At 37.3% G+C, this 25,487-nt stretch overlaps 1 long non-coding RNA gene across 7 annotated transcripts in view; it reads right to left on the minus strand.

Moving 5' to 3' along the window:
* Nucleotides 1–25,487, minus strand: part of LOC141420865 (uncharacterized) — a 145,834-nt gene that overhangs the window by 112,697 nt on the left and 7,650 nt on the right. For 5 of the 7 annotated variants that reach the window (XR_012445546.1, XR_012445547.1, XR_012445545.1 and 2 more), the window contains exon 3: nt 24,025–24,203. This is a non-coding gene — a long non-coding RNA (uncharacterized lncRNA). Of the gene's footprint in view, nt 1–17,071; nt 24,204–25,487 lie in introns of those variants that run through there. The other 2 variants (XR_012445542.1, XR_012445544.1) reach the window with 1 other exon arrangement.

A 25,487-nucleotide genomic window follows, 5' to 3' on the forward strand; every position in this document is an offset into this window, starting at 1 on the left:
TCTGATTTTCCAATGACTGTCTAAATCCTAAGGCCATTTGTGATCATCAGACTGCTCAGTTAAGAGAGAAAGTGATTAGGAAGTTTGTAGCAGAACAATAAACCAGACAGATCAAATCTGCAATAAATAATAGTTATAAAACAAGTGACCTTAGTCAGGAAGGACAAAGACAAAACTAAGCATCTGATGGTTTCTGGGTACCAGATCTTGGCAGTGAACCTGTGGGGCAGCTGGGGATACAACCTTGCTGTCATCTAAAAACTTTATTCTGCTAATTCTCTGGGGATAAATGAAAGTGCCCTCGGATTATAAGCTTTGTGGAGTAAGAACTGATTATCTTGCAGGCCTAGGTCCATAGGGGCAATGATACACATCAAGGTGGCCTGCATGTGATGTTTATCCTTCTCATCTGCACAAAAGACTCCCATCAAATTAATATGGCAAACTTGTTACAGTAAGTGACGGTGCCTGGCTTTTCCTCCCACGTAGTACCCCATTTATTTCTTCTAATTAGAATTACACACTAACTGAAGGTTTTGCTTTCCAAACTTACAGCGATATGCAATGTACTTTTATATATGGAAACAGAGCTGAAAATGTATATATTTCTTAGCAAATTAATGAAATTTAGATGTGACATTAATGTTACCATGTATGATCAATGACTCAAAGGTGCACTTATTTACAAAGTGAATCAACCATAAATGCCTTGTTCAGAAAGAGTATATGTATAATAGATAGTGATAGAGATATGTGAGAGAAAATTGAAAATCAGAATTTCTTAATTTTTGTAAGATCAATATGTTCCATGTTTGACCTATTCCAAAAAGAGATTTAGAACAAAAATAAATCATTATTTAGTCTCTAGTAGCTTTATTCTTCACCATATGTTCTCCATATGTTTAGAGTTTGAAGGGATAAGAGGTGGAAACTACTAATGCAAGGTAACCGAGGCACTCCTCAAAATGTTTAGGAAACAATATTAAACTTAAACAGCAGAACCAAAGTGGCATAGAGAGTATAGTTGTAATTGTATGAAATAGTCATGTATGGGTAACACAAGTAGTAATTCCAATGACAGTTTTAAGGTGATGGGATTATGAGATTCTCACCATTAGCAACAGTTTTCATGCCAGTCAGGATGGTTCACAGGCCTTATCTCTGTTCTTCATGCAGTGATGTAATGTTTCCAAACCCACTCCCATAACCACAGCTATGCTCTCCCTTTTCACTCTTAGATCACAGGGTTCTATATGAGAGTTTGGTAAAGGACTGTGCAAGTGAGTTGTGGGGTAGCATGTTACTAACAAAGCAGAAAGCAAAAAGGGCTAGATTAGGGAATCAAAGGCTGCTGAGTTGTCACTCTGATATCATAGTACATTGGCTAGAAAATATTGGTTGTTATTTATCTCTGGCCATGTTCTCCCTTAACAATTGTAAGTAAAGCTTTTTTTTTTTTAACTCCATGGCTAAGGATTACATGAGATCACAGAGACCATGTTTAACATGGTGCTCAGTAAACCCTTGATGAATTTTCAGTTCTTTTACCCAGTCTCATTGGTTCCTATCTAAGTCACCATTTTCATTGCACATGGCCAACCATCAATAAACCATAGAATAGTTAAGTGTTAGGACTAGAGAGAACTTTAGATGGAATCTATAAGGTCCCTGATCATATTTTAAGAAAAGAAGTCAAGAAAAAGAAATGTCAAGGACATACAAAAGGATGTATTGTGCATGAACCTGAATTGTGACTATAGGTTTTACTGACAATTCAGACAACTTGTGATTTTTACCAGTATGAAAGCATTATTCTGTAAACAAATCAGATGGGCCACAGATATAGGAGGCAACAAATAATTGAGGCTTACTCTTTCCATTTCTCTCTCTCACTCCAGCCCACTAGTTAGGACCATATTTAAGATTAGTCTACTGCAGCCGAAGTTACCAAAGCAAAGTGTTTCCCTCAGTGCTACTAGAAGTACCATAAACCTTTATCTCCCTCTTTCCATGAATCACATTCCAAGCAAAACATTAGCATAAAGAAGAGTACAGAAAGGGTGGAACGTTTGTCTTTGTACACCTTGACCTTACAGAGAGATTACATATGTATACATACATGCACATGCAGAATACATGTCTGTTTGCTATGTTACTATGCCAGGCGGCAGTGCTGACTTCCCAAGAATGTGAGTCTTTCAAATACTGCATGGCTCAGAGAGCTGCAGAGAATGGAAAGACTTTTTTTGGAAGGTCAGGACAAGGACAAATGACTGATTGAGTCAGCCATAAGGAGAATCCTGCCACAAAAGCCATCAGCTGTGCACCTTGCCCTCCAAGGCAGTGTGACTAGCACATTGCTTCTTTCCTAAACCAAGGGGGCATTCTTTTGGAAATCCACAAACCCACTTAACTAACTGCCTTTACCACATATTCTTGAGAAAAAAACAGATTTCTCCAGACCACACTATCCTTTCCCACATTTGAAGGGTCTCCAATTTCTTAAATTGCTTTCAGTAATTTGTGTGGCTTTCAGCCTAGCCTCTCCAGAGATGCCTTGTCAGACAACAGCACTTGGCAACTCTGTTGTCTTCTTCCCTCACAGAGTTACATTATTTTTTATTTCTTACCTCCACTTGCTCCTAAATGGTGTCATTGGAGACTGACAGAAGAATGACATGATTTGTGGGGATTCCTCAGGCAGTAAATGCCTCTTCAGACTACTGCAGAGTAATATCAGTATTATGGCTTTCCAAAATTGATTTTTTTAATGTTTGAAATATAATCTTAGAGAAAATAAATCAGAATGCAAGATAATATGTAAGTTACAATTGATAAAATGAATGTATACAGATAGAACCTAAGAAATTATAGATACAGATAAGAACAATTGTTTGGGAGGTGGTAGGATTAAGAATAATTTGCTGCTGTTGTCATTATCTATAACATTTTCAATTTTAAAGAATTCCAAAATACTTTCTAAGATTGGCCATCACCGAGCTAGTCTAATTTCAACCACTGAGTATGAATGAGCAGTAGTTTGGTCTCATTGCCAAATATCTATATCCAGAATTGTAAACATAATGTGAACTTCTTTCCTAATTAAGCAAAATTCTGTCAAAGAACAATAAAGGAAGAGGAATAGAGGAGAGGGGAGCTATTAAATTATATAAACTCAGCTAAATCTGACAATCATTATGAGTCTTTCAAAAGTAGGAGTTAACTCCACGACTTTGGGCTAATATCCACTGGGTTTCATGGACAGAAGCTTGAAGGGTGACTACAATTTACAGGTCTACAAAACACTGAAAAAAAGATTGGAACTAGATTACAAAGTATTTGCTTCAATTTAAGTGCAGAATTAGGAGAATATACTGCAGTTGTATTCAGAAAACAAGAGAAGCAACAAGCCTTTCTCTTCATGTTTCCTTCTTTTCAGTGTTAGCATCCTTTGATATTAACAGGGTTTTAGACCTGCCTTGCTTATTATGCTTGATCCTCCTATATTTGGATATTGCAACACTTGGTTCAGGTTATCTTAAAACCCTGGAGAACAGTCCATATGCAAAGGAACATCTTTAAACTATTTAATCCATGGTAGATGGTTGGTGAACAATGTAAAACTGCTTTGCTGTCCCAATTTCTTCCTTTACCTCTTTAAACTGAATATTTACTCCTCTTAGCAATTCAAACTAAGCATTTAGCCTACTATTAGTATTGCCTTCCAACCAAAAGAAGCATGAACTGTAGGATAGCATTCATAGAAGAAACAACTTAGCCTGTTTAGTGAGCCATGTGTGTACTTTCTTTAACTTCTCAACTCCAAGAAGAGTTAAGTGCACAGTTTCCCAGAATGAACTCTGAACTCTGCTGCCTTCATTCTTAGTGACCATTAAGATACAGCCATGATCCTCTCCTGAGCTTGAGATAATAGATATGCCAGGAGCACTGCCCTGCTTATTGTCTCCAACTTATCATCCTACTATCAAAAAACACTTTGGTCAAAATTTGTCTTATTTGACTTAAAAAAAAAAAAGACTTTGATTGCTTGTATGCAGTGACAGAACAGATATAAACTCAGATCTTAATATGTTACCCATTTTTTTCTGCAACTATTTGTTATGCATTACTCTCACTGGGGATACATGTGTGATCTCAGGAATTTTAAAGTCCAAGGAGAAAACTAATACTTCAAACCTTTTAAACCGTATTGCTCAATAGAACTTTCTGCAAGTGAAAAATGTCTATATTTGTTCTGTCAATATGTGACCTCTAGCTGCCGATACTATTGCACATATGAAATGTGTCTAGTATGATTGAGAAATGAAAATTTTACTCATCTTTATCATGAACTTAATATCATGTGTTACCAGTGACTGCCATATTGACAATGTGTGAGTAATTCTGTGAGAAATATGCATGGCACAATAAAAATGCAAAGGACTGACCTCTCCCTGAGACTGGTTCAGCAAAGGGTGATGAGTATTTGAGAGTAAATAGAGTCAGCAAAGTAGATAAAGGAGGCAGAGGACAACACTAAGGTGCTCAGGTGGGAAACGGGCAGTGGAATGGGAGAGAACATAGGTGTTACCAGTTCACCTTAACCACATTTTGAGGCAAGGAGGCTGATGATGAGGGTCCAGGGGAAATGATTGAAGAAACAGCATCATCAAAAGTTGCATCATCATCAGACTTGCTTTTACAAAGCTCACCCCACAAGCAACATGTAGAATTAAATCCCTAGGGAAGAGACTACAATCAGGGAGCCCCACTAAGAGGTCATTGAAATAATCCTAGTGGTAGGGTGAAAAGTTTGAACTAAGTGACAGCAGTCTTGGTGATTATGCAAACAATGGTAACCTCCCAGCATGTTTCTGAAACCAATGCTACCAAAAATGGTACCAAGGAAATTATATTTCACTTCAAAGATAAGAGGGTGGCATTCTCAGACACTGCTTTCATTTGCATGTGAGTAGAGAGTCCAGAGGTGGGGAGAAATCTAAAAATGACTTTTGTTACAATACATGTTAGATGTTATTTTTGAGTCTAACGGTTACTGTCAATTTTTAGCTTAATATTGCATAGCACCCTACTTTACCATTAAAAACATTTATTTTGATGAAAAGAAGAAAAAGAATTTAAATTTATGGGCTTTCCTTACCTTACATCAATCAAGATATGATCCAGAATACCCCAACTCCAAGCATCTTTTATGATGTTGGTTCAAAAGAAGGCTTCTCTATCGTACACCATTCGGTTCTTCACCAAACACTCTCCCAACAACTTGGGCATCAGAGCCCTTCACACAATTGAGAGCAAGTTATGACTTGTGTAACTCTGTGTGTTATTTCTGTCTCCTCTGCAATTATAATAAGCTCCATGAGGCCAGTGTTTGGTCACCGTGATGCACCACTGTTTCCCGGCACCTGGCCCAGTGAGTGGCACATTTTCAGTAAAGAAGCCTTGGGTGATAAATGCAATGTGTGAAAATGCAGAGCAATAACTTAAATTAGAATTATCCTCTTTTTGTTTCAATTTCCTCTCTAGGGAGAAGAAATAATCATTGCATATTCAAAAGATTGCTATCATCCCCTGTTTTCAATACTACATGCTGTTTTATTCTCTGCATCATAATGGCTGAAACCTGACTCCACAGTTTCTCCCCAAAGAAAGCACTCAGACTTCAAGTTCTGGAAAGACTATAGTCTCCCTTCAATGTATCTGGAATAGAGTTAAAATAAACTAAAAGAAAAAAAGAAAGAAAGAAAAAAGGCTGTATAACCCCATGTTTAGCACTGTGACCATTGTTCATAAGTCTGTATGACAGACATAGTCTTTTTTGTTAAAAGATGAGAGCTGGGAATGGCAGTAACATGGCTTTGCGCTTTCTGTGTTGTGCTGCATTAAGTGGACTGCAGGGACGTGAGCTGATACACTTACTGTTCTAGCAAAGTGTAGAGATGAATCAAAAACTTCAATAAGAAAAAACCCAGCTCTACCTTTCCCATTTGCCTTTCAGGCTATAAAGGATTTAAGTCCAGGAAAGGAACATATTTTGTGCAGATTATGTATTTTTTCTTTGAAGGAATAATAACAACTGTTGCTGCCTTGAGCAAGGACTCAGAAGAATCTCTGTCTTCTGTTGCAGGAAAACCTCATGTGCCAAGGCCAGAAGTTCTGACAGTACTGAGCCAATTGATTTTCGTCACATGGGATCATAATTTGATTAAAGGGGTGCAAGAAACCTTGGCAAAGCCCAAATCCACATTCTGAATAAACACCTATACCCCGATGAGCCTCTGCATTTAGTTCAAAATGGCTAATAGCCCAAACTTGCAGGAGTCCCCTAGCAAGCCATGCTATCCTGTACAATAAAAATAGCAGCTCATTTTCATTTACATGGATCATTCCTCTTCAACTCCATAAAACTGAGATAAAATTTCTTGAGATTTGCTTTGTCTATTATAAACTTGAAATGAAAAGATATGAGGTCAAGTGCAGACTCCATATTCTTTTTCAATGCCTGGTATCCAAGGATTTGAGTTTAAAATTTATTTAGAAATGGCACTGAGAGAGATCTAGAGGTCATGGTAGTAATAAGCTCAAACAGAAGGCAATAATGCGATACTGTCTGCTCAGTTTGACCTCTGTGGACTTTAGGAACATGATGCTGGAGACAGAGAAAGGTCGTAACTCAGCTCAACAAGTGAAACTATCTCAGGCAGATGGCTTAAATTCAGCCAGTGATAAACAAAAGCAATTAACAGAATTTAAAGTGCCTTGATGTTGTTGGAAAACAGTATAATTCAGAAATTGGGACTGTTCCTAGGTTATCACTAGGAATTATTCAAAGAATTATTAACAATGCATGGCTAATACTAATTTTCTCCTCAAAATAATATCAGCAACTACAAAACAGTCTTCTGTTAATATTTTTCACTGCTTAGTCTTGGGTTCTTACGGAGTAGGAAGTCAAAAGCACTTACTGCATGAGTGAACAAAGAAATGAATGACATGGTCTACAATTTATTTGTACAACCATTTGTCACACTTGTATTTTTAAAATCAGTTTTCCAACAGTCTTAAAATAATCCACCAAAGTCCCAAATACATTTCTGTTTTTTGGGGTTTTTTTTGCTTCCTAGGCCTTCGTAGTAGTTTGTATCAAGATTATAATGAAAAGTTAGAAACTCGATAGGATTCATGTGCTTAATCACATAATTCCTTCATCTGCCTTATCTGGCACCCCTGGTTTCTTTGAAGAGGTGTCTAATATTTTCCAAGCCCAGCAGAGTAGTGCCATGTTAATCAACTTTGTCAATATTCATATCCAAACATTTTGCTTGGGTACACATGCATGTGCACATACAGAGAAAAGCTACATTAGTAATCATAACCCTGATTAATTCTTGCTTACAAAACCACTGTGTAGGCAAATTTAGTACACAAATCCAGACATGTCTATTGATTTGTTCCCAGGGGACAGTGCATGTTGATCTCTTCTGTAGATCATTCTGATCTACATTTTGTATGATTATAGATGATACATAGAGGCACCCAAGGGTGACATGTTTCCAGGCATCTTGGATAATAGTGCTTCTATGAGGTTTTTCTTTATCAAAGAATTTTTAAAGAAATGTCTCAACGTAAAGTTTATGTTACAGTATAAGTACTAAGAAGTATGAAGACTAGTAAGGCAGTATCTTAGTTCAGGCAATTAATTTTTTCTCCTAGAATAAAAGTCCCCAAATGCAATCACCATAATAATTTTACATTAATTAGGAGGAGTGGTGAATGAGGGAAGACACAATCTATCATGATTGCACTTGAATTTTTATTATTTTTGATGTGACTACAGTCCTTTACAGGTTAACGTACACAGAGGAAGATAGAAAATAACTTCTTTCAGTCATTTCCAATTTGTTCCCAAGAGTGGTGTATAAAGGTAGTCAAATACCAGGTTAAAAGGGAATTTACAGGACTTTCTATTTTATGAGAATGTGGGAAAAAATGTAGAAAAGAGAGAAGCAAGGCAAAGAAATCAGTCCTTAATGAAATTCTGCAGCAAGCATCAATAACATGAACTGTCCCTTCATCACTCTCATTTCAGGAAAGTATTAACTTCACGCCTACAGAGGTCATCTAAATAGAAATATGATTAAGTTGTTGAGATTATTTTATTTTTTAAAAATGGATATTCATCTCTGGAAATTTATTATAAAATAGACCTACATTAGCAAATTAAAACATACAGAATTTAGTAAATGTGAAAAAGTCTGTATAATATTCAGAGTTATAAATAAGTCTATTAAATGTAAAAGTTTTTGAATCTTAAAGTTTGCATGTTTTGACATAAGTATACTCTGACTTGTAACTCATCATTGCATTAGAAGTTGTTTTGCATTTGACATGAAGGAAGACAAATACAAACTGATACAAAATATCACAATGTGTCAGGAACACGAGTAATACAATTACTAAAGGCCTCAATACACCAGCATATGCTTCATTTTGTCAATACGATAAATGCATGCAGCTGAGGTTTTTAAATATAGGTGTATATATGATTATATCAATGATGCTAGTTAAAACCCATCTCCATTTGTCCAAGAAAATGCTAATGTGAGCCTCAAAGCTTCAACTTTATTATTTAAAGAAAACATATTGTTTTATATAACCACCATCTTTTTTCTAGGGTTTGTGTTAATCATTTTCCATTTCAAATACAAAGTTACCTCAAGCTGTTTGGTTGGGGAAATGTAATTGCTATTATTCTGATAGTTATTGATAACACATAAGACTAATCATGAAATGCCTCCTCTGGGACTTAGCATACTGGGTTTCTAAGAACAGCTCTGCTACAGGGAGAGCTGTTACCTTGGGGAAGTAAGGTAATCTCTGTAAATTTCCTCATTTGCAAAACAAAGGAGTTAGTCTAGCCAATCTCAAAGGACCCTGCCAGAGAGAATTTTCTAAATATCTGTGATCTATGACTGTCACTAGTTAGTCTAATTTGAAAGGCATTGACAACTTTTGATCTGTTTTCTTCTCTACTACTGTAATTATTATTGATCTTTCAGTAATATTCTGTCCAAAGCCTCAGGGAATGTTCGTAAAATGGAAACACAAGTGCTATGAGAAAACGAAATGGACAGAAGTTTCTGTAATAATAAATATTTCATTCTATCCTCTGGTCAAAACATTTTGATGCGCTCACATCAGTCTCGAGGGAATCCAGGTCAGGGCCCTTCACCCTTGACTGGGGTGCTCTAACTCCACAAAAGGCAATTAGTCTTTCTTCCCATTCTAGAATTCTACAGACAGGGATTGAGCTCAGCTTGGTAAGGAGAGGCATGGAAGAAGGTGTATTTTTGATCTAAGCTGAGATATACCAGTGCTGACCTCCTTTGATGCTCTGCTGAACAGCTCTGCCTCCATTTTTCTTGGCATTAATGTAAATCCTGCTCGAACTGGCTGGCCATGGAGGAGGAAGAATTTGGCTTGGATAGATTTTGGCTCTTACTCCTTTACAGCTCTTCTCAGCTTGATTGGCAAAGCTCTGGATAGCAACACCGCCTACTTCTTTCTCTTTTTTTGCCTCCTGTTTCTACCAACCCTCTTTCATTTCCCCTTGCTGATATAGAGAGGTAAAACCTGATTTTATGGCCAGTAATTCTGAACACAGATGCAAACACAGAACCCAGGAATGCTTGGCTTTCTCCAAGTATCTCAAGCTGTCAGAGGCCCCTTTTTTTTTAACAAGGAATTGTACATACAGTCCAACTCCACTCATAATGAGATCACAAAGTGATTCAGTCTCTAATTGTTCTAAATGTTTATGCAAAGGGTCCAGGAGGAGATACAGCTGACTGTTTAACTGATAATTATAGAGTGATTAAGCTTGACATTTCCTGAGAATTAGGTGAAAAACCTACTAGACACTGACAGGGTCAAAAGACCAGGCACCTTTATAAATTTCAATACTACAACATTGCTCTGGTTAGTGGAAAGTGGTAAATGAGGAAATATTCCCAGATGAAAAAAAAAGATTTTATGCTAATGGACTATTAAACATTTAATGCTCTGTTAACAAATGGTTATTTCTCCATTAAGCACCATCATGACCTATGCATAGTTTATGAACATTCCTGTTGTCCTTGAGAGAAATCACATACTGTAGTGGCTAAAAATAGCAGCCACAGGAGGAGCAGAGTGTAATTTGCATCGGAGTTCAGCTGACATCACCAAGCTCAGAAGCTTGCTTCAGACTCGGGCAAAGGCTCCAATAACCTGTCACCAAAGTGGAATATTCTGGAAATGACTAAGTCCCTTTCCTTAGTGGAAGTCAGTTTAGAATGATGTGACTTCTATTTAATAGTGAAATACATTGGATAGCTTTATTGCAGTCTTTAAAATTCAGACCTTTCTCCTTTGTTTATGCTCCATGCCCTAGGATGTACCTTTCTCCATCCAAAAAGCACCAACCTCCTTCATACTACTCTCTTAACAAAATCGCATGGACCAGCAGTACTTGAAAGGCATTTTAAATTCTATCTATCTCTGAGCTCTCCTTTGGCAGTTACTCCTTTTACAGAAACAGGGAGAAAACATTTTAGAAACCCAAAATGTAGCCATACCTTCCCCTCCTACTAGAAACTGGATTATAATTCTGAATCCTTGACTAGTAGTCTTTCTTACTGCTCTTTCTACCTATTTAATGTTTTCAAGGTTGCTTCTTCCTCCATGAAGCCTGTGATGACCGCTATACCTAACAATTTTTTCTGCATTTCATATAGCTTACCACACATCCTGACTCTAGACCCTTGCCATGTTTGAAGTAAACAGGTCCTCATTTCAAATGATGGAGGGAAGTCAAGTGTGTGAGGAAGATGAGAAAAGAAATAAATGAGGACAGAGAGGATAGGTTGACCATTGGGTATTCAGAGCATGGAAAAAGTAGCTGGATATAATTTTAGCTAAACAATAACACACCCCTTCCAAAAAATGTATCATCATCATGATTGGTCTCTCTTATCCACAGCATTTAATAGTCCTAAATCATGAATTGACCTATTTTCTTCCCCTAATTAATACAGAGACACCCCCCACTGTATCCATGAGGATTGGTTCCATCCAAGACCCTGTAGATTTCGAAATCTATGAATGTTTAAGTCCTGATATAAAATGGCATGCTATTTGCATACAACCTATGCATATGCTTTTATAACTTTAAACCATCTCTAAATTATTTATAACACTATATATAACATAAAGGCTACACAAATAACTTTGCACAGTATTTAGGGGATAATGACAAGAAAAAAATGTCTGTACATTCTCAGATTGGTTGAATCTACAGAGCAAAACCCATGGAAAGCAAATTGAACTCTTCAGTTTTATTCTAATGACTATATGATTAAACCAACTCTTTCTCATTATAAAGCAAACCCTATGATGTGGTTCACATTAGCTTTTCAGTCTATTAATATTTTCAGACAATTCCTGCTTTGCACATTATCTTCTGGTGATAAAGAAGCTTTTTCACCCCTACCTACACCATATTGTTTCAAGACCCATTGTCATTGTTCTTCATTACCTGGATCTCAATCATATCTTCCAAACTTCCTTTTCTGGATTATTCTTACCTGAGGCTCCTCTGAGGGACCCTACCTTTCTGGTATCTTTTTGGTAACCTCCATGATGAGCTATCCCTCCTGGCTTTCCAGTGGCCTCTGGCACAGCATCATCTTTGGCCACAGAGTACAATAGGCCATGAGTTCCTAAATTTAAGGGCTCTGTTTGTCATCTCTAAACACTGCCTAAATACATATTACCTATCCTGTGGGGGTTGTGGGTGGGAGAGGCATGCAGAGTGAATTGAATCTTCCAGATATGCTGTGTAGAGAAGTAACTGTGTCAACAGAAGTGATGGTATGAAAATTGTCTCAAAATACTTGTGCTTAGATTGTCCACAGTGAATTACAGGAGAGATTTTTCTGATTACGGTTCCCCAATTCCCACAAGAAACTGGAATTCCACAACTTTATAAGCAATAGATTGCCATAAAACTTAAAATATATTTATTCTCATTATCATTACTCTTATCACCATGTCACAAGTTTAAATCTAGAATTCAAGGCTAGATTTAAGTGATAATCTATGGCAAATCTATGACAACAGCTCATGCTATCTTAAAGCAGAGAATGGAAATAAGACTATTTTGTTGTTGTTGTTGTTAGAGTACCAGTATGGATAATTACCCAAGGCTCAATTTTTCAAGACCTTCCATATCAGACTCCATTGTATAATTTGCAAGTGATTCCCTGGTGAGCCGAGAAGTCATCATTTGTCTTTGTAATCAAGATGCTTTCTGGGTTGCGGGTAGACTGTATTGTCCATTGCCTTTCCTCTGCTGCAGTTAAGGATGTTAACATTGTTCACTATGTTACATTCTGCCCAAATCACTGGGAGTTACTCCAATACAATGCAAGCAGAGCAAGGATTTTAGACTTCTTGCCTTCTTTGTCTCCTTTTTCTTTGCAGATGATTCTAAACACTTATCCCCTTCTTGATTTTTATCTTCGGAGAGAAACATGTGTTTGTTTATTATATACTCTGTGTCAGCCATATGCCAAATACTTTAATATATCATCTGTACCATCCCATTAGTCATCATAATTCTGTACTATTTATTACATTATGGAAGTGTACATTAAGTACAGCCTGTTCTGTACATCTTATTTCTCATAATGCAAAGCAACTCACTCACAAAAGAGAAATATTTAATAAAATTCAGAAATCTCATTGGCTAATAAGTGATTTTTCCTAGCATATTAAGTTTTGTGCCATTAAGTAACAACACCCAGACAAAAGTATATTAACTCAGAAATAAATAGAGAACATTATAGCAAAAGTATTTGCATCTCCTATGTTCTGGGCACAAAATGGGTATTATTTTCAAAACTGTTTGAACATAAAGATAAATTTAGGTGACTTAAGGATAGTCACTTAAGGAGTCGCACAACTGGGAGGTGAATCCAGCTCTGCTTGATTTCAGTCTACTTGCTCTTTTCATCATAGCATGCTGCTTCTCACCTCCCTCTTCTTTTCATCACCTCCTCACCCTCCAAGCAAGAAATAGTGCTTGGGGAAGAGCATGTGATGCCTGTGTGTGTGCACAGGTCTGCAAGTGTGTCTGAGAATACAAACCCGTGCACACGCACATGTTTATTCCAGAGGTCTCAAATTCCACCTGCTGGCAGTCAGAAGGTGTCAGCGCTTACGTGAATACGGAGATCTCTCTGCACACTGTGCCTTCTGGGTGAGGGAACACCTGGCTGGAATCACAATGTTTAACTTGGCTTCCAGAGCAGTCACATGAACAGCTACACCAATTACCATGCCCCTTACGGATGACTCGTGCTTTGCCAGTTTGATTGGACTAATGGAACACAGAATCTGGGCAGGAGTAAAATATCTCCATCATAAACTGAAGCATTTTGCCATTTGAACCGATGCCAGTTTTTATAACAATTTCCATCTTAAGCTGGCTCAATACATATTTAATGAATTCTTCTATAAAACCTTTAACAGTCCTCAATTCATTTCAAGTGGCAAATGACTCAGCAGTTTGAAATGATGAGCTGGATGCTGCCTCTATCTTCATAACCTAAGAAGAAAAAGTGATTTTTCTAAAAAAAAAACTTTCTTAAATAGGGTTCTCTCCTTGTGATCGCATTTATATGATGGGAAAACAATCATGTCTGCCAACCCTCTTTCTCCAAAGGATGTGATTAAACAAGAGGCAAGTTGTAAATTTTCCACAATGAAGAGTAATGATATATATTAGGGCTGCTTATTATGCCATTTTTGTATCATTCAGCCCAAATGACCTCTTATTGTGCATCACTCACTCATTTATCCAGCAAGTGCTATTGATATTTGCTCTTAGGAAAAATCTCTTTAGGTGCTATGGAAAATATAAAGGTAAACCAGGAGGGAACATTAGCCTCAAGATGCCTCCATGCATAGGCAGTACTATTAAAAAAATGAATCTGATCTCAGAAATTACTTTGACTTGTTCAGGGTACCATGTACCTCATGCTGTAGCAGATAAATCTCTGCAAACTCTGGTACCTTAAGTTCAAAGACTTGTGCTGACTTCTGTTCTCAACCACTTTCAATCTTGAGGCCCCTTGTCTACTGCAAATCTTATTCCAGCTATCCTAAATGGGCAATAAAGCCAGGAGCCCTTCCACTCCAAACTCACACATACTTACTCACAAACAGCATACTCATGCCCAAAGCCCTTTATTACCTCTCCAACCTCATCTTCTACTACTTATCTCCTCCCTCAAGTGGCGTCTGCCCACTGGTGTAGCATATTTCTAGTTCAGGACACTTACCCTTGCTGTTCTCCACACTTGGAATGTTTTCCCTCCCATAACTTCATCATTCTTCTGAAAAACATTTTAGCTTAAAAGATACTTCATAAATGGCCAATTTACTTAAAATAATACTCCTTAAACCAGGTGTGTTAATACATGTCTATACTCTTAGCACTTGGAAGGTGGAGGTGGGAGGATTAAAGATCCAGGCTGCCTGAGCTACATAATAAAATCCTGTCTAAATAAATATGTAGATAAATAAAAGCAAAAAAAAAAAAAAAAAAAACTCCCAACATTCCCTGTCTCCTTCCTTGATCTATTTTTCTCCAAAGAACTTACCACATTCTCTCTTCTTACATTCACTTGTTATTTGAGATTTCTGGCTTTCACTACCCAAATATGTAAAATTCACAAGAATAGATTTGCATGTGTTTTATTTGTTGCTGCATTTCCAGTGCATAAAATAGTGCCTACCCCAGGGGAATGTCTCCTTAACCATTTGCTAGATGATTAAATGAGTGAATGCAATATATACCCATATATGAACATGTATTTTTTTTTTTTGCCATGCAAAACCACACTGTACAATAAGGTTCTTGCCACAGGAAGAAGGGGAATTCCTAGTGTGGCAGTAACCAACTCCCATAAAACAAAGTGAGCCCTGCAACACACACTCTGTTCCACTTTAGAAGTCAGTTGTCATTGGTGCACATCTTCGCCAACCTGCTTGACATTAGGTTAAATGATTGTTTGCTATGAAATCCAGACAACATTATCACAGTGTATTTTATGAATGTGGTTTTAGGGTTGCATTTATTTTCATGCTCCATTTAAAAAGTCTCTCAAACCCAGCTACTCTATGCAAAATAAATGAAATCAAATAGAGCAACTGATAGCAAGTGTACATTATAGTTGGGCTCTCTGGAGTGGAAGCATCTTCCTAAGGACAGAGGAATTGCTTCTGCATCAATTCCTGCAACTTCAGGGTACCATTCCTTCTTTTAATAACCAGGGTCACTTCTTGCATTTAATGTCTTCCATATCATACACATTAAGAAGTTTTATACATTGAAAAACCAAAGCACCCCAGTCTAAATGCAGGTTACAAAAGAGAAAATGAAAACTGCATCTCGTAAGCATTGTTTTCTTTCTTCCTTATGTTGTTGCTACTTCTAATTGGCAGGGAACATACCCCAACTAGTGACAGCAAGAGTACCAGTATTCTTGGAGGGAATCTACTCTGGAGTGATCTTCTTCACAATTCCTCTTCCAAGAGAGACTGTAAAGTAATTTTTTCATTAATTTGAAATCACACACCTTCTAACTAAAAGGCACCAGAAAACTATATTGGAGAAGAGACAGCCTTTTCAATAAATGGTATTGGGGAGACTGGATATTCATACATAGAAGACTAACACAAGACCCTTATATCTCACCCCATAAAAAATTCAAGAGGGATCAATGATCATAAAGTAAGACCTCAAACTTTGAAACTACAAGAGGAAAGTTTAGAGAAAACCCTTGAACATATAGGCATAGGTAATGCCTTTCTGAGTGGGAGTCCAGTTGCTCAAGACATAAGAGAAAGAGTTGACAAATGGAGTTGCATAAAATTAAAAAGCTTTTGGATGGCAAACGAAACAATTACCAGAATCAAGAGGCAACCCATAGAATGGGAGGAAATCTTTGCCAATTATGCATCAGATAGAAGATTAATATCTAGACTATATTAAGAGCTCACAAAACTAAACACTAAAAGAACAAACATCCAATTAATACATGGGCTAATGAACTGAACAGAAAATTCTCAAAAGAAATACAAATGGCCAATGAATAAATGAAGAAATATTTAATATCCTAATATCCTTAGCCATAAAGGAAAGGCAAGTCAAAATTACAGGGAGATTCCATCTCACTTTAGTCAAAGTAGCTTTTATGAGAAAAGCAAACAATAGCAAATACTGGTGAGATTGTGCAGAAAAGGAGTCATCATATACTATTGGTTGGAATGAAAATTAGGATAGCCATTATGGGGATCAATACAGTGCTTCCTCAAAAAACTAAACATACAATTATCATATGTTCTTGCTGTACCACTTTTTTGCATATACCTGAAGGAATGTAAGTCAGCATATAATTGTGATACCTGCACACCTATTTTTATAGCAGCACTATTCACACTGGAGTTTATTTAGTCATAAGGAAGCATTGAATTATGTCATTTGCAGGACAATGGATGGAACAAGCGATCTTTGTGTTAAGGAAAATAAGCCAGACCTGGAAAGACAACTATTGCATGTTCTTTTTCATATAAGAACTCTAGAATTTTAAGTAAATAAATGGCATGGGAGTAAAACAGGGACTGTTTGTAAGGAGGTAAATAACAGGATGGGAGAAGACAAAAGAAGAGGATGAAGCAGGGGCAAATATGATCAAAGTACTTTATACACATGTGTGAAAATAGAATAATTAAACTCATAAAAATTGTGTAGAAAGAGGAGGAGGGGGATATAAGAAAGAATAATAATAGGGGGTGTATTTGATCACAGTACATTATATGCATGAATATAAATCTCATAATGACACCCTTTGTGTAATTAATATATGTTAATAAAAATAATGGGTCACCCAACAGAAGACACTGAGTGTCCAGTAAATTATATTCCACATGTCCCATTATTTTATAAAACAATGCCCAATAGGACATCAAGTATTTATGTACTAGTGGTGGGTTTCTGTTGGGTTTCTGCTATCTGGGAAGTTACTGCTATTGTAATTTATTTAATCCTTTCTACTTCTACCACTGTAGGGAGGGTGTCTGACCTCCCTGAACACTTGTTGGATTAGTATCTTCATTGAACAACAACAAAGGTTGTTTTCTAATCAGCTATCAGCTCACTGATTGGAATTAGAACTTCCAAACCACTATTGCAATGTGCCTCTTTATAAACCTCACAAGATTTGCAAAGTATTTCAACTCCAAAGATCACAGAAATGCCTGGACACATGCCAGAGATGCAGCAGATGCTTCTGAGCTCAGTTGGTTCAGGGAAGGAGTGAGTGCACAATAATTCAACTAGGACCAACTGCAGTGGGTGCTTATTTGAGAACTTTTTTCAGAATCACACCACAGATCTCTTCTGCCTAATCAGAATGACAGAAGCCATGAGCTATTGCTTTGCTTGTGGTTAAAAGCAGGCAAAGTAAGAGAAGTTTGAACAGGCCTTGTTCCCATCTAGGACTCTGCTTTATAGCAACTGGTTTCCCAGCACTTTCTAAAGCTGTTCAGTCCAATGAGTGTGCAGCCTTTGACATGTACTCCCCATTTTTCTTCTAGAAAGGTCCTTGTTACATGCTTCTAGGTCACCTGGGAGGGGGAATGACCTCTAATAAGACACTAGCAGTCCCCTACAAGAGGACTTCCCTTGCCCAGTAACTCACACATAGCACTTGATCTGCCTACAGTGTCCCTCATCCAAGACACTGGGATAGATTCATCCCTCAGGGCCTAGCCCAAATTCTCTTTCTTCATGAAAACTCCATTGCTTTCCTCCCCAAGGAAATTTTGATGTTTCTCTTCCTATGTCCCTACTGTAATTAGTATAGACTTCCAAGGTCGAGACAGCTTCTTTTATTTTCTTTTTTGTATCTATATCCTTTCTTAAATGGTAAGTTTCATAAGAAGGGAATTACACTTATTGAACTTTGATTTCCTAAAGCTCACAAGAATGACTGAGTCATACACTTAAAAACTTCATTAAATCAATGAATGAACAACTCTCTGGGTCTCTGGAATCATTGCTTTTTAGTGTCTAACCTTCTTTTATCTCTCCAGGATCTAGGGACTGATAGGTGACATTAGAGATTAAAAGATGGAAGACACCAAATTTAAGACTGAGGCAACAGGGTAATGACAGGCAGGGGCAGAGCTCCATTTTGAGAAAACAGAGATTCTAATTTTTTTTTCAAGGCTAAAAGTCATATTTCTTGGCCCCAGGAATAACTAAGACTAAAGTTGCAGAGCTCAGTGGGACTTCAGTTAGTCTCACTTCTCCTTATGCCACCTGTAAATGAGTAAAGGAATCAACAGATGGCTGAGGTCTATATTTGTAGACTAGAATGATGAGAAAAAAAAGTCTTGTAAACAGCTTCTGAGCTTAGAGAGAAAATTCTTTGCCTCTTTATAGATGAGATCCTGAAAGAAGATGGAGGTCAGTGGCAGTCAACACTGAAGAGCAGGTGTGTTCTTTTTTTCAAGTCATAAAGTAAGCAATGTTCAATCTATGAATTTTGACATCATTTAGCAACATTTGTGGAACTATAATCAATTAGTGGCCATTGGTGAGGAAGGACCATGCTTGAGACAACTGGGACACTAATAATGGAGGAAATCACCACCCACTGACTACATAGTGTGGGCTGGAGAAGTTTTCTTACTGTGCAAGACAAACTAATGATGTGGAGTCGTGGCTCATGTTGTCATTAAGTATTGTATCTACTCAAGGATGATTATGGTTTATAATTCATTTCAGAATGTTTAAAATCAACTCCTCCCAAATAATTTGTTTTTAGTAACTGAAATTAAGAATAGTTAGGGTGGGTGTGGTTGCTTGGGCTTGCAATCCTAGCTACTTGGGAGGCTGAGGTCCGGAGGATCATAGCTTGAGACTAGCCCAGGAGGAAAAATGTTCATGAAGTTCCATCTCAAACTATAGCTGAGTGCAGTGGTGAACATCTGTCATTCCAAGCTACAGAGGAGTCTGAGACTGAGAGGATCATGTATCCAGTCCAGCCATAACAAAAATATTTGCAAGACCCCATCTGCACAGAAAATAGCTGGGTATGGTGGTATGCACTTGTCACCTCAGTTACAGTGGGAAACTTAAAACTAGGAGGATCACTGTTCAGGCCAGTCTAGGCAAAAAGCACAACCCTATTTCCAAAATAACCAGAGTAAAAAGGGCTAGAAGCATGGTTCAAACAGTAGAGCACCTGAAGCACAAAGCCCAAGTTTGAACCCCGGTACTGCCAAAACAACAACAACAACAACCAAAAAAAAAAAAGAACCCTGAAATTAAGAATATAGCTAGGCCAAACACAGTGAGTCAAGCCTACAATTCTAGCTATTCAGGAGGCAGAGATCAGGAGTTCAAGGGCAGCCAGGGAGGTTCACAAGACCTCATTTCAGCCAATGGCTGAGCACCAGTGTCGTGCACCTGTCATGCCAGTTATGTGGAGAAGCACAAGTAGGAAGATTATGATCCAAGTTGGCCTTGGCTTAAAACAAAGTAACCAATGCTGAAAGGGCTGTAAATGTCTCAAGTAGTAAAGCACATGCCTAGTAAGTGTGAGGCAGTGAGTTTAACTGCTGGTACCATCAAGAAAATAGACATTGTTGTTAGGACTCTTGGTGTCTATATTTTGCTTAGTACAATATGGGCTACTTCTATAAGGCAAGATGTAAGTAAGTCATTTTTGTATGAAGAGAAACATTCAGCTTATAAGCAACACACATGTGTTCTCCTTTGGTGACGGGTCATATTTTATTGATTAAGAACAGTTGTTTCAAAGTAAGTAGGGCTGAAACATGCCACAGACAGTATCAATGAGTTAAGAACTCACATATTTTTAAGCACTACCTTTAAAGCAACCCAGTCTGAGAAGTATAAAGAATTTTCTTTCGTTTTCTTAAAAGCTTCCTTATGGTCTCTGGAAACTGAACTATGTACAAAAGGGCTATTGCCAAAATTGAATTTTCAACTCACTGAAACCACAGCAAGGACTGGTGGACATGGCTCAAGTAGTAGAGCACCTGCCTAGCAAGAATGAGGCCCTGAGTTCAAAGCCCAGTACTGCCATAAAACAGAAACCACAGCTTCATAAAGACAAGATCCTTAATCTTCCACCAAACAAATGAAATCAGTTAACTTCCAACCTTTTGCATTTATTTTTCATGAGGAATAGAAGCAAGCCACTAAGAAACCCACCATGTTGATTTCAATCATGTCACATTCATGAAGTTGTAAGAAAGCCAAAACATATTTAGCTAAGCAAGCACCATCATAAGTTGCTGTAGTGTACATGTTTCTCTTCGACTTTGTGGCACTTAAAGGGCTAATATGTGACTGCGAGCAATGTAAAAGAAAAGTTCATTAGAGCTCGTTAAAAATGAATACAATTCTAAATCAATTTCCATTAGTTAAAGTGTAGAAATTGCACATGTCTTAAAGAATAATATTATAAATTAATTCCTAACCCTGTGAGTAATGGTAGTTAGCCCATGTCTCCTTTCCTAATAAAAAGGAACAGGAATCTGCAACCAGTGCTTTCTTATTACATGAAATATTAAAAAGACGTCATCTTGTTTCTCATGGTCATGTCCTGATTATGTCAAACCAAATTAGTTGCATATATAAATCTGAGTAAACAAAAGTGACAGATAAATGAAATGCATGAGGACACTCCCATAAAAACCATCTATTGATTCTATACTAGGTGGCAATTTCATATGACCCTATTGGGGTACCCAAAAGAAGAAGCCAATCTTTCAGTGGTCCTGTATTTGTGTCAACATCACTCTTTTCTTTCTGCATCTCTGTGTTTGATATTTTTACCCAAGATCTATAACTTGCTCTATGAAGATAAATGGAAGAGTAAGAGTCACTCTTTGATATTCTTTCATTTCTCTTTCTTTATATCAATCAGTCTATTCTTGTAAACAAGTTTATTTCATGAAATTTATGGAATACTATCTCTAATTCCTGTTAATGAATATTCTCAGATGTTGATGTGCAGATTGCCTTTCACTAACTTACAATTGCAGACAATGTCAGTTGTTTAGAAGCCTTATGCTGAGTTTCTAGGAGTTTACTGTGCACTGAGCACTGTGTCAGGAATTAGAAATAAAGCTATGGGTAGTACAGAGGAGGCCCCTTACCTAAGGGACTTATAATCTAGTGAAAGAGAAAGGCAGCTACACATACAGTTACAGAGAGCATGACAGACTCAATGCCAAAGAATTCAAGTGCTGTGGAAACACAAAAAGAGGTACCTAAGCAGTGTTAGTAGACTACGAAAAGTTTACTGGAAAATATGATAATTAAGAATTGAAGGGTAGCCACAAGTTACCAAGGTGAAAGGATGAGATACTGTATGTTTAACCATTAGGGAGAGCATGAAGTGAAAGCAGAGAGGAAAAAAGGTAGATTACAGTAGAAAAAATAAAAAAGAACATGATTATAACAGTGGAAAGAAATTGGTCCTTGTTACTCTGAGGAGGGGTCAGAGGCAAAGTAAGGAAAGCCTGTGTAAGCAAGGTCAAAATTATATATTTTACCTAAAGCAAAGAGAGTAACATTGTACATAAGCAAATTGAAAAGATTGCTCTGGCTACAGTATGGAGAATAGATTATGGGAAACCCAACCAAGAGGCAGGAAGATAGATTATAATGGTGGATACAGACATTAGACAAGAATAGCTCACATTTATTAAGAACTTATAATGTATCAAATATTATTTAAAGTATTGCTTGCATGTTAACTCCTTTAGTTCTAACCATAAGTCCAAGAGGTAAATTTGACTATTATTCCTGTTTTATGTATCAGGATGATAGATTCAGTGAGTAGTTTACCCATATAAATACACAATTTTACACAACTAGTAAAAGACATAGCAGCCAAAGTCTTAATCCAGGCAGTCTTAGTGCAGACCTCATATCCTTAATAGTCACTAAGCTGTTGCTGTAACTTGGATATGGTTTTAGTGTACCTCTCAAAGGCTATGCACTGGGATATTGGCCCACAATATGGTTTTGAAAGGGTGGGGAAAACTTTAAGAAGTGAAGACTACTAGAGAATAATTAGATCATGGAGACTTTACCCTCATAAATGAGTTAGTGCTAGATTTCATGGTGTGCACTGAGTCTCACAGGAATGAGTTAATTTCCATAATAACAGGTTGTTATCAAGTGAGGTCACTCTATGTGCTTAGTCTCTTCTACACCTGGCCTTTTTCTTTTCTACTTCTTGCCACATCTTTGCTCAGGCAAGGGAAGTTGGGGAGGGTGGGGGAAGAGATCACTAGCATGGTAGTCCCATGTTGTTTAGACCTCTCAGTCACCAGAGTCGTGAGCCAAATTTTAACTTATAAAGGACCAAGGCTCAGGTATTTTGTTATGGCAATACAAAACAGGCTCATATATCTGCTATATTTAGGGTCTGGAATGTCTCCCTAAAAACCCACGTGTTAAGACTTGATCCCCAGCTTTTATTGTGAAAGTAATAAAACCTATCAAGAAGCCTGCAGGTAATTAGGGGAGATGTGCCCTCAAAGGCAATTGTGGGAACCTAGTCTCTTCCTTATTTTTGTTTTTTAACCATGAGGTAAGTGGCTTTGCTCTGCCACATGTTGCCTAGTGTCAACCAAGCATGGACCAAAACTTCCAAAACTGTGAGCCAAATTAAATCTTTCTTTTTTGTAACTTGATTATCGCAGTCATTTGCTATAGTGACAGAATGCAAACACAACACGTAAAGTACCTGGGCATCAATGGAAATAGAAGAGAGAGTGTAAGGACTTAGGATGGAGCCAGTTTCAGGTTAGAGCCAAGTTTTTGATGGTTAGGATTGAACTGAAAATCTAAATAGAATCATATAAATCCTTAGCAGAAATGTATCCAAACCCAAGAGGTCAAGACAAGTATGTAGGTCAAAATGAGGGTTCGCCCCACATAAATAGAAAAGGTCAGACACAGATGGAGTAGAGAAGAGAATTTCAAATCATAAAGCAAAGCAAAATAAAATAGAACAAAACATGTAGTCAAAAAATGAAGCAGATATTCAGGAAATAAAAATTCTCAGGAACTAAAGGGATAGAGCCAAGCAAACAAGAGAACAGATGTGAGGTAACAAATCAAGATAGAGTTTTCTATTGGAGACAGGTTTTTGCCTTAGGCCTGATGCTTTTTATATACTTCTTGTTGATTTCAAAACTAGTCTTTGTGACTTCTGAGCCTTGCCCTGCTGGAGCAGGGAGGAGGGAACAGGTAATTGGAAACATGTGGTCGCATTGAGGTCTGCCAGAAGATGGGGAGTAGCAGCTAATGGGATCTTGAGAAAAATATGGAGGATGTGTCATAAATACCTGCTATTAAAAGATTAGTGAGTCCTTTCTCATTGCAGGAGCTCAACAAAGACGTATTATATGAATAAATGAGCAAGTGAAGTACACATTTATCACAATAGATTATTAATAACTAAAATAAGGCATGGGGGCCAATACATCTAAATTATCTTTACTAATATTAAAGAATAATGAGCATCCTTTTCAATGATAAGACTATCATTAAAAATAAACCCAGATTTTCTATCAACAGTTTATTTAACAACTTAATTGGCTTTATTTTCAGTTCTAGAATTGGGCAACACTTTAAAAATACTTTCTTCTTACTTTTTAAAATTAGAAGATTACATTACTGTTGCCTATAGACACCCTCTTATACAGTAGCACAGCAGAATTTCTAATTTATATTTGTCACTTAGTACCTTTGATCAACCTTTCCCCAACCTCTGGTAACCACCCATTCTACTCTTAATGTCTCTGAGATCAACTTTTTAAGATTCCACATGTGGTACTTACATTTCTGTGCCTGGATTTTTTCATTCAATGACCTTCAGTTCCTTCCATGTTGTTGCAAAAGATAGGTTTTCATTCTTTTTATGGTTTCATAGCATTCCATTTTATGTATGCGGAACATTTTCTTTCTCCATTCATCAGTTGATGGAGTTGTTTTCACATCATGGCTATTGTGAATACAGCTGCAATGACCAAGGGAGTACAGATGTCTCGTCAACATACTGATTTCATTTCTTTGGGATACATACTCAGTAGTGGGATTGCTATATCATATGATATTGTTAAATTTTTTGGACCTTCAATATTATTTTCCATAATGGCTGTACTAATTTACATTCCCACCAACATGTGCCTGGGTTCCCTTTTCTCCACATCCTTGCCAATACCTGTTATCTTTAGTTTTTTGATAACGGCCATTGTTAGGTGAGGTGATACCTCATGGTTTCGATTTTTATTTCCCTGATGATAATGAGAATATTTTCATGTCTCTCTTGGTCATTTGTATCTCTTCTTTGAGAAATACCTATTAGGGTCTATTGCTTTATTTATTTATTCATTCATTTGGCAGTTATGGGGTTTAAACTCAGGGCTTCATGTTTGCTAAGCAGGCACTTTGCCCATTGAGCCATGCTTCTAGCTCTATTGCTCATTTAAATTACTTCAGTTACTTTTTTTTTGTTAAGAATGAAGGCAGGCCAGGTGCCAGTGGCTTATGCCTGTAATCCTAGCTACTCAGGAGGCAGAGATCAGGAGAATCACAATTCGAAGCCAGCCCCAGGCAAATAGTTTGCCAGGACCCTATCTTGAAAAAACCCATCACAAAACAAAAAGGACTGGTGGACTAGAGAAAAGGTGAGATCAAAAAGAATTAGCCTAGAAGGTAACACACACACACAGGAAATTAATGTGACTCAACTCCCTGTATAGCTATCCTTATCTCAACCAGCAAAAACCCTTGTTCCTTCCTATTATGGCTTATACTCTCTCTACAACAAAATTAGAAATAAGGACAAAATAGTTTCTGCTGGGTATTGAGGGGGTAGGGGGCAGAGGGAGGGGGCGGAGTGGGTGGTAAGGGAGGGGGTGGGGGCAGAGGAGAGAAATGACCCAAGCTTTGTATGCACATATTAATAAAAAAAAAAAAAAAGAAAATGCCTGATAGTCACCAGTAAAAATAAATAAATAAATAAATAATCATTTAAAAAAAAAAAAAAAGGACTGGTGGAGTGGCTCAAGGTGTAGGACCTTAGACCAAACCCTAGTATCTAAAACAAACAAACAAACAAACAAAAAAACCCAAACAAACAATGAAGGTAGGGGGGAACTTCATTATCATGCCAATTAGAACTGACCTATTTGGAAAATTTGACTGCTATCACTCTAATCTTAATTTCAGAAGATTTAGGTGAACAGCCTAGTTTCACCTTGGTTAGGTGGAACTTTAACATGAGTTTTGATGCTTAGCT

Source organism: Castor canadensis, chromosome 2, assembly GCF_047511655.1.
Source record: "Castor canadensis chromosome 2, mCasCan1.hap1v2, whole genome shotgun sequence".
NCBI classification, from domain to species: domain Eukaryota; kingdom Metazoa; phylum Chordata; class Mammalia; order Rodentia; family Castoridae; genus Castor; species Castor canadensis.